This window comes from Papio anubis, chromosome 5 (genome assembly GCF_008728515.1).
Source record: "Papio anubis isolate 15944 chromosome 5, Panubis1.0, whole genome shotgun sequence".
NCBI classification, from domain to species: domain Eukaryota; kingdom Metazoa; phylum Chordata; class Mammalia; order Primates; family Cercopithecidae; genus Papio; species Papio anubis.
The window spans coordinates 91,841,065-91,849,298 of record NC_044980.1 but is presented as its reverse complement, the minus strand read 5'-3'; the positions used below and the strand labels follow the sequence as shown (position 1 = coordinate 91,849,298).

The 8,234-nt window shown below is 37.3% G+C and overlaps 1 protein-coding gene across 1 annotated transcript in view; it reads right to left on the bottom strand.

The window, feature by feature from the left end:
* Nucleotides 1-403: 403 nt before the first annotated feature.
* Nucleotides 404-8,234, bottom strand: part of LOC101020439 (basic proline-rich protein-like) — a 58,790-nt gene continuing 50,959 nt past the window's right edge. The window contains exon 7 of the mRNA XM_031666822.1: nucleotides 404-728. The gene's annotated coding sequence lies outside the window, so the exon portion shown is untranslated. The remainder of the gene's footprint in view (nucleotides 729-8,234) is intronic.

The following is an 8,234-nucleotide window of genomic DNA, read 5'->3' as shown; positions in this document are numbered from 1 at the left end:
TCTGCAAGTTTTCAGTTCACTATGCTGACTCTTTTGCTGTACAGCAGCTTTTGAGTTTAAGTCCCATTTTTCTATTTTGTTGTTGTTGCATTAGCTTTTGAGGTCTTAGTCATGAATTCTTTGCCTAGGCCAATGTTCAGAAGAGTTTTTCTTAGGTTTTCTTCTAGAATTTTTATTGTTTCAGGTCTTACATTTAAGTCTTTAATCTATCTTGAATTAATTTTTGTATACAGTGAAATAAAGGGAGGATCGCTTGGGTCCAGGAGGTGGAGGTTGCCGCAAGCCAAGACTGCTCCACTGTACCCCAGTCTGGGCGACAGAGTGAGACCCTGTCTTAAAAAGAGAGAGAGAGAGAGAGACAGAGAGAGAGAGAGATACTACTAATCCAGACAGGAGATTAAGATGGTTTCAAAATGGTGAAAAGTTCTGGATTTGGGATATTTATTGAAGGTGAGTCTAAAAGAATTAGTAATTGATTGGATGTGGTTATGAAAAAAGAAAAATTAACAATTACTCCAAATTACAAATTCCTTCTCTTCCTTAGACTTTACTTCAGTCAAAGATGCTTCCACCTGTCTTTCATTCTTCCTGCCTGCCTGCTTTCCTCCTCCTTTTACTCCTCTCTTTTTCACTCAGAATCAGACTTGCATTGCATTCCAGCTCCATTTTTCTCTCCTTATTTTACAACAGCATTCTTAAGAAATGAAATTGTCACTTGTTCCACATTACTGCAAAACAAACAAACAAACAAAAAAAAACAAAAACACAGAAATTCAGTCACTTGTTCAATGAGAGGATCTTTAGAAACAATAACAACAACAATAATAGCTGCATTCATCAGGAGGGTCTAGGTTATGTTGCTATCATGGAAAAAAATTGGCTGGACACAGTGGCTCATGTGTGTAATCCCAACACTTTGGGAGGCCTAGGCGGGTGGATCATTTGAGGTCAGGAGTTCGAGACCAGCCTGGCTAACATGGTGAAACCACATCTCTACTAAAAAAAAAAAAAAAAAAAAAAGCCAGGTGTGGTGGTGCATGCCTATAATCCCAGCTGCTTGGGAGGCTGAAGCAAGAGAATCGCTTGAACCCATGGCAGAGGTTGCAGTGAGCCAAGATTGTGCCACTGCACTCCAGCCTGGGCAACAGAACAAGACTCTGTCTCAGGGAAAAAAAAAAAAAAATGCAGACAAAAATCCATTTCTTCTTTTATGCAAAGTTTGCTGCTGGTGCAGGAATTATTCTAGGGCACATGTTTTCTGTGGATTTTCCAGAGATCCAGATTACTTTGCTGTATGTTAGCTCTTTCATCTCAACTTGAGGCCTCCTTCATGACCAGTAGGCAAAGATACATGAAGAATTGTGAATGGACTTTTACTGCATCTGCCTAAAAATGATATGCATCACTTCTGCTCACATTTTTTCATCAAATCTAGTGACACAGTAGTCTTCCATGTCTCAGGAAGGGGAAGATGATGTAACATAAATAAAAACCCGAACTGTCTACCTTACTGTAGCATTGTTACTTAATGTGTAACTATATAGCATTTTCTATGTGACAGGCTATGAGATTAAGACATATCTATATCTATTTATCTAATCTTTCTATTCACTTTATTCTCACAAAGCTCCTAAGTGATAGGTAATACTAGAATCCCTTCTTTTCAAATGAAAAAAAACAAAAAACAAAATAGAAAAATCCCCTGCTAATTTGATTTTTTAACACACTTATTTCAATAGATGACATAAAATCTTTTTATTTTCAATACAGTCCTTGTGGCAGTGGCAACCATGAGAGTGCGCCTCTTAGATCTTCTACAGCAGGAAGTCTACTGTGTCAAGAGCTCTTACCTCTGTGGTCTGAAATCAACTGCTAGGTTTGCACTGAAGCCAAACTTTCCAGGAGCTGCTCCATCCAGCAGGAAGGCAGGCCTGTTCCTGGGAGATGCCAGGACTCTTCTGATGGTCTGCTTTGTGTTTTTTGTTTGTTTGTTTGTTTTTGAGATGGAGCATCACTCTGTCATCCAGGCTGGAATGCGGTGGCATGATCTCGGTTCACTGCAACCTCCACCTCCCAGGTTCAAGCCTCAGCCTCCCGAGTGGCTGGGACTATAGGCGTGCACCACCACACCCAGCTAATTTTTGTATTTTTAGTAGAGATAGGGTTTCACCATGTTGGCTAGGCTGGTCTTGAACTCCTGACCTCAGGTGATCTGCCTGCCTCAGCCTCCCAAAGTGCTGGAATTACAGGTATGAGCCACCACACCCAGCCGGTCTACTTTGGTTTGAGGACCCTCCAGTGGTCTTGTAGACTTTTCCTCTGATTACACAACAGTAAAACTTGCTTCTACCTGTCCTTCCTTTTCCCTTCCTTCCTGCCTGCCTACCTTCCTCCTTTCTTTTTTTCTTTTCTTCACTCAAAATCAGACACGCATAATAGTCCTATGGCTCTCCTAGCCTCTCCCAAATCCCCATGTTTCTTTCATCAGTATTTACCTTAATAAATATTTTTCATATTTAATCCTATCTTGGCTTCTGCTGTTTGGAGGATCTAGACTAACACAGGGCTAGTGTATTCTATATGTGATTCTGTGTGTATAGGATAATAATTTGTAATACTTTTGACTTTTAACTAATTTTAACTTGTATTAAAATAATGTATACATATAATGTAAAAGTTCAATGGAACAGAAAAAAGCTTATAACAAATTGTAGCAAACTATAACCTTTCCCCTACCTTTCTCATCCTATTATTTAAATGCTACCACTTTCAATATTCATACATTTTGCTGAGGTGAAGGAGTTTCTAATGATACACTAATATTGTTAATTCTTGTTTTATTAGTTATATATGTCATAGTAGATAAGGATATATACAACCCCATTTGTCTTTCCCTAAAATTTCTCTAAATATTTTAAATTATCACTCTTAAGAATAGTATGAATATTAAAATATAATCTACTATTGATTCACTATGTAATATAGTTTTTCATTTTGAAATGTTTTCTTGTTTCCATTTTTTCTTCTGAGATACAAATTATCAATCTCTCCAATTTACTTATTGTCCCACATACCTATCAAAAATTCTTTCCAAATTCTCAGAAAGGTCTTCAAAATATCCTCAATACTATTTTGTATATAGTTAAAATGCATCAGATTATCCATCAATCCCAGATACATAGCTGCCATCCAGGAATTCCTTTACCCTGCCTTTATTTTGGGACATCCTGGATCTCAGTGCTCATGATTTGCTTCGAATTTCCAAGATCCAGGATGATCAAAAATATGTTTGGATGCAGTAAATAATATCATTAAATAATATCTTTTTTTTTTTTTTTTTTTTTTTTTTTAATTTAGAGACAAGGTCTCACTCTGTACCCAGGCTGGACTGCACTGGTGTGATCATAGTTCAACGCCTTGAACTTCTGGGCTCAAGGGCTCCCTCCCTCCTAAGCCTCCCAAAGCACTGGGGTTACAGATGTGTGAGCCACCACATCTGGCTTGTAATGTAGTATCTTTTTTTTTTTTTTTTTTTGAGATGAAGTCTCATTTTGCTGCCCAGGCTGAAGTGCAGTGGCCTGGTCTCAGCTCATTGCAACCACCTGCCACCTAGGTTCATGCAATTCTCCTGCCTCAGCCTCCTGAGGATCTGGGATTACAGGGGCGCACCACCACACCTGGCAAATTTTTTTGTATTTTTAGTAGAGACGGGGTTTCATCATGTTGGCCAGGCTGGCCTTTAACTCCTGACCTCAGGTGATTCACTCGCCTTGACCTCCCAAAGTGCTGGGATTACAGGCCTGAGCCACCATGCCCGGCCATGGCTTGTAATATCTTAAGAAAGAATGGAAGGGAAGTATATTTTTTGAGACTCGCATGTTGAAAATACCTTTGGTTTTTTCTTATAATTAATGAATAGTTTGGCTGAATATAAAACTCTAGGTTGCAAATTTTTCCTTAGAATTTTGAGAGCATTGCTGCACTGTCTTCTACATGTACTTACTACTCTTGCAGTCTGATGAGATAATCCTCCACATGCTACTTTTTTCTCTCTCTTCAGGTTAAAGAATCTTCATTTTATTCATAGCATTCTATGCCTTGTTGTTGGTCTTCATTTGCTACTATGGGCACTGAGTGGGTCCTTTAAACACATAGACTCTCGTTCTTTCAATTTGAAAAAATTTCTTTATGTTGTGTCTTTGATAACTCCTTCATTTCCATTTTCTTTATTCTTTATTTTTTTTTGGAACTCTATTAATCAGATATTGAAATTCCTGAATTTTCTTTTTTTCTTTTTATCTGTTCGTAGAGATACGGTCCTAACTTTATTGCCCAAGGTGGTCTCAAACTCCTGGCTTCAAGTCATCCTCTGGCCTCAAAGTGTTGGGATTATATGCATGTGTCACTGCACCTGGCCCAAATTTACTGGATTTTCTTATATTTTTTTCTTATATTCCATTGCTTTTTGTTGTTGTTGTTCTATTTTCTTAACGTTTTCATTTGTCATTTTTTTCTAAGAGGACTTTTTTGGGGTGAGGGTTCTCAAATTATTCCTTTTAAAATATAGCATCTTATTTCTTTGCTACAAAGTAACATTGTTTTTTGTTGCGAGGATGCAATATCTTCTCTTGTTTCTCTGAGAATATTACTGATTTTTTAAAAAAGATTTTCTTTTCTTCTTCTTGCCCTATCTCAATATTCTCTGGGTTCTTTTTCCATATTAGGTTGATTGAACCTGTGCCTCTCGTGTCAAGGGGTCATTTTCAAACATCTGGAGATCTGTGGCTAATCACCTATATTTCAGGTTAAGGCAGTATAAAGCTTATTGGCTAGTTTAATTCTCGATTACCTGGGTAAAAAGCTGAATTTTTGGTTGGAGGATCCCAAGACTATTCAATTTTTCCATGAAGAAATCCCCTGATCTCCTGTCCGATAGGGCATAGATCTGATTGTTGGCATTTTGGGAAAAGAACAAATGAACTCAGGGTGTCACCTTCAGTGTCTGAAGTTAACCCTCCCCCACCACCATCTGCTGAGCTGGTGTCTCCTATCCTAGAGCTTCTCCAGTTCAATATATCCAGAGACTAAACATCTAGTTCGTGGTAGGAGATAAGAAGGCATTTGTAGGGTAGTCTAGGTACGCCGAGTATAGATTTTTTGGAGTTTCCCTCTGTTTCCAGCAGTCCTGTCTTGCTCCTTATTTTAACTGTTTACCAGAGTCCTGAAACAATTCTATTTGCTTCTCTTTGGTATTCCCTTCTGCAGGCATTTAGATTGCAGCTTACTTTGCTCTACTAATGTAATTATTGCTCCTTCTCTGCTTTCCATCTTCCAAATAGTTGTTTAAATTCTTTGCCTGAAGCCAGGCATGCTGGCGTGCACCCGTAGTACCAGCCTACTCAGGAGGGTGAGGTGAAAGGACCACTTGAACCCAGGAATTCAAGGCTGCAGTGAGCTAGGATGGCACACTGCACTTTAGCCTGGGTGACAGAGCAAGACCCTGTCTCTAAAAAATAAACAAACAAATAAATAAATTCCTTGTCTGCTACTGTCCCCTCTACCACTGTCTCCAAATCTGCCATTTTAGTCAGAATTTCCTGAGGATGTAAATGAATGTAACCCTCAGCCTCAGTTATAATCAGTTATAGTACCCACCACTACTGTGATTACTGCATGATTGTTAAACCTGATTTACCATTTTCTATTCAGTGATATCATTTATAAGGAAAAAGCCTAGTAGGGTGAGCAGATATGGAAACAATTTTAAGTTCACTCCTGTTACAGCACGTTCTTATTGTAGTTGGGACCATAAGTAGACATTTTGGTAATGTTTTCTTTTTGTAAAAAGAAAAAAATATATATTGATGCAGAGTCTCACTATGTTGCCCAGAATGGCCTTGAACTCCTGGACTTAAGCAATCCTCCTGCCTCAGCCTCTCAAATAGCTGGGGCTACAGACATGCAACACTATGCCCCATTCTTTTCCACTACTAATAATCTGAAATAATGCCTATCATCATTCATTCATTCATTTACTAAACAAATATTTACTATTGCCCTGGTACTGGACTAATTTCTGGAAAAGACAAAGATGAGTGAGACCATCTCTTCAATAGCTCAGTGACCTGAAAAGACAGGCTTCTCTAGAAATAATCATCACAAAGTGAGATAAATTCCAGAATAATGATTTGGGCATGCGCTTAAAGAACAAACGATGGAGAACTATATGCCTATGAGAATTGTACAAGGATTTTCTGAAGTGACTTTTACTTTTTTTCAAATTATTTATTTTTAAAAATTGACATATAAAATTATATGTATTTAATATGTACAATATAATGTTTTGAATATATACACATTGTGGAATGATTCAATCTAGCTAATTAACAAATCTATTATTTCACAGTTATCATTTTTGTGGTGAGAACACTTAGCATTTTTAAACTCTTTTAGCATTTTTCAAAAACATAATATATCTTCATTAACTAGTCGCCATTCTGCGCATGAACTTATTCCTTCTAACTGTAATTATGTATTATTTGACCAACATCTTCCCAATATCTCCTCTCTCACTCCCCACAACCCCAGCCTTTGGTAATCATCATTCTACTTTCTATTTCCATAGAATAAAATTTTTAGATTCCACATATAAGTGAGATCATGTGGTATTCGTCTTTCTGCGCCTGGCTTATTTCGCTTAACCTAATGTCCTTCAGGTTTACCCATGTTGTCGGAAATGACAAGACTTCTTTTTTTGGCTGAATAGTATTTTATTTTATGTAAGTACAATATTTTCTTTATCTTGGATGATTTTTGTATCTGGCTATTGTGAATAGTGTTGCAATAAATATGAGAGGCCAGATATCTTTTTGACATACTGATTTCATTACCTTTGGATATATACCCAGTAGTTGGATTGCTGGATCATATGCTAGCTCTACTTTTAATTTTTTTAGGGATCCCTAAATTGTTTTCTATAATAGCCATACAAATTTACATTCCCTGCAACAGTGTGCAAGGGTTCCTTTTTCTCCACATCCTCACCAACACTTGTTTATCTTTTGTCTTTTTAATGGTAGCCTTTCTAATAGGAGTGTAGGGTGATATTGTGATTTTTATTTGCATTTCTTTGATTCCTTAATGATTAATAATGTTGAGATTTTGCATACTTGTCCACTGTGTGTTTTCCTTAAAAAAAAAAAAAGTCTATTCACATCTTTGGCCCATTTTTCAGTTGGGTAGTCTTCTTGCTGTTAGTTGTTTACATTCATTATATATTTTGAGTGTTAACCTCTTAGGTGTATAGTTTGCAAATATTTTCTCCCATTCTATACATTGTTTCTTCACTGTTGATTATTTCCTTTACTATGAAGATTTTTAGTTTGATGTAATCCCATTTGTCTATGTTTGCATTTGTTGCCCTGAGGTGAATTTTGGAATGTATCTTAAACAATGAGTAGAACACTCTAAGGTAAAGAAGACTAGTGAAGAGAAAAACAGCAAACTATCAGAAATCTTCAGAGGGTTACTTATCAGGTAATCTCTCTCTAAAGCTTTTAAAGGAATAGATATAAAGAAAAGGCAAATATTCATAGTATATCTTTGGTTCCTATCTTTTAGAGCATCTTTACTGGATTCTTTCACAAATAAGGCACAGATGTCATGATGTCAAGTGTCTTTGAATGACTATTTATCTGACTTTCAGTTCGTCTTTAGTTCATGCAAGACCATGACAGACTAACAGACTGAACACTGCAGTCATGTGAGGGCTCAAGTCTGAAGTCAAATGAAAATGAGTCATGTAACACTTAAAACCTTTAAGGCATACATATGGCCAGTTTTGGTTGCTTAAGCCTGTAATCCCAGCATTTTGGGAGGCTGAGGTGAGAGGACTGCTTGAGCCCAGGAGTTCAGATCACCCTGGGCAACATAGGGAGACCCTATCTTTACAATTAATTAATTAATTAGGCATACATACAGTACCATAGTAAAAGGAAAGCAAAATAATCATGAACACAAGATTGAGAATAGTGATTACCTTGGATGCAGTGGGGGATAAAGGTGTTTTAGTCTGTTTTGTGCTGCTGTAACAGACTACTTGAGACTGGGTAATTTATAAAGAATAGCAATTTCTTTCTCATAGTTCTGGAGGCTGGAAAGTATAAGATTAAGACACTGACAGGTCAGGGACCAGTCTCTCTGCTTCCATCATAGCACCTTGAATGCTGCATCCT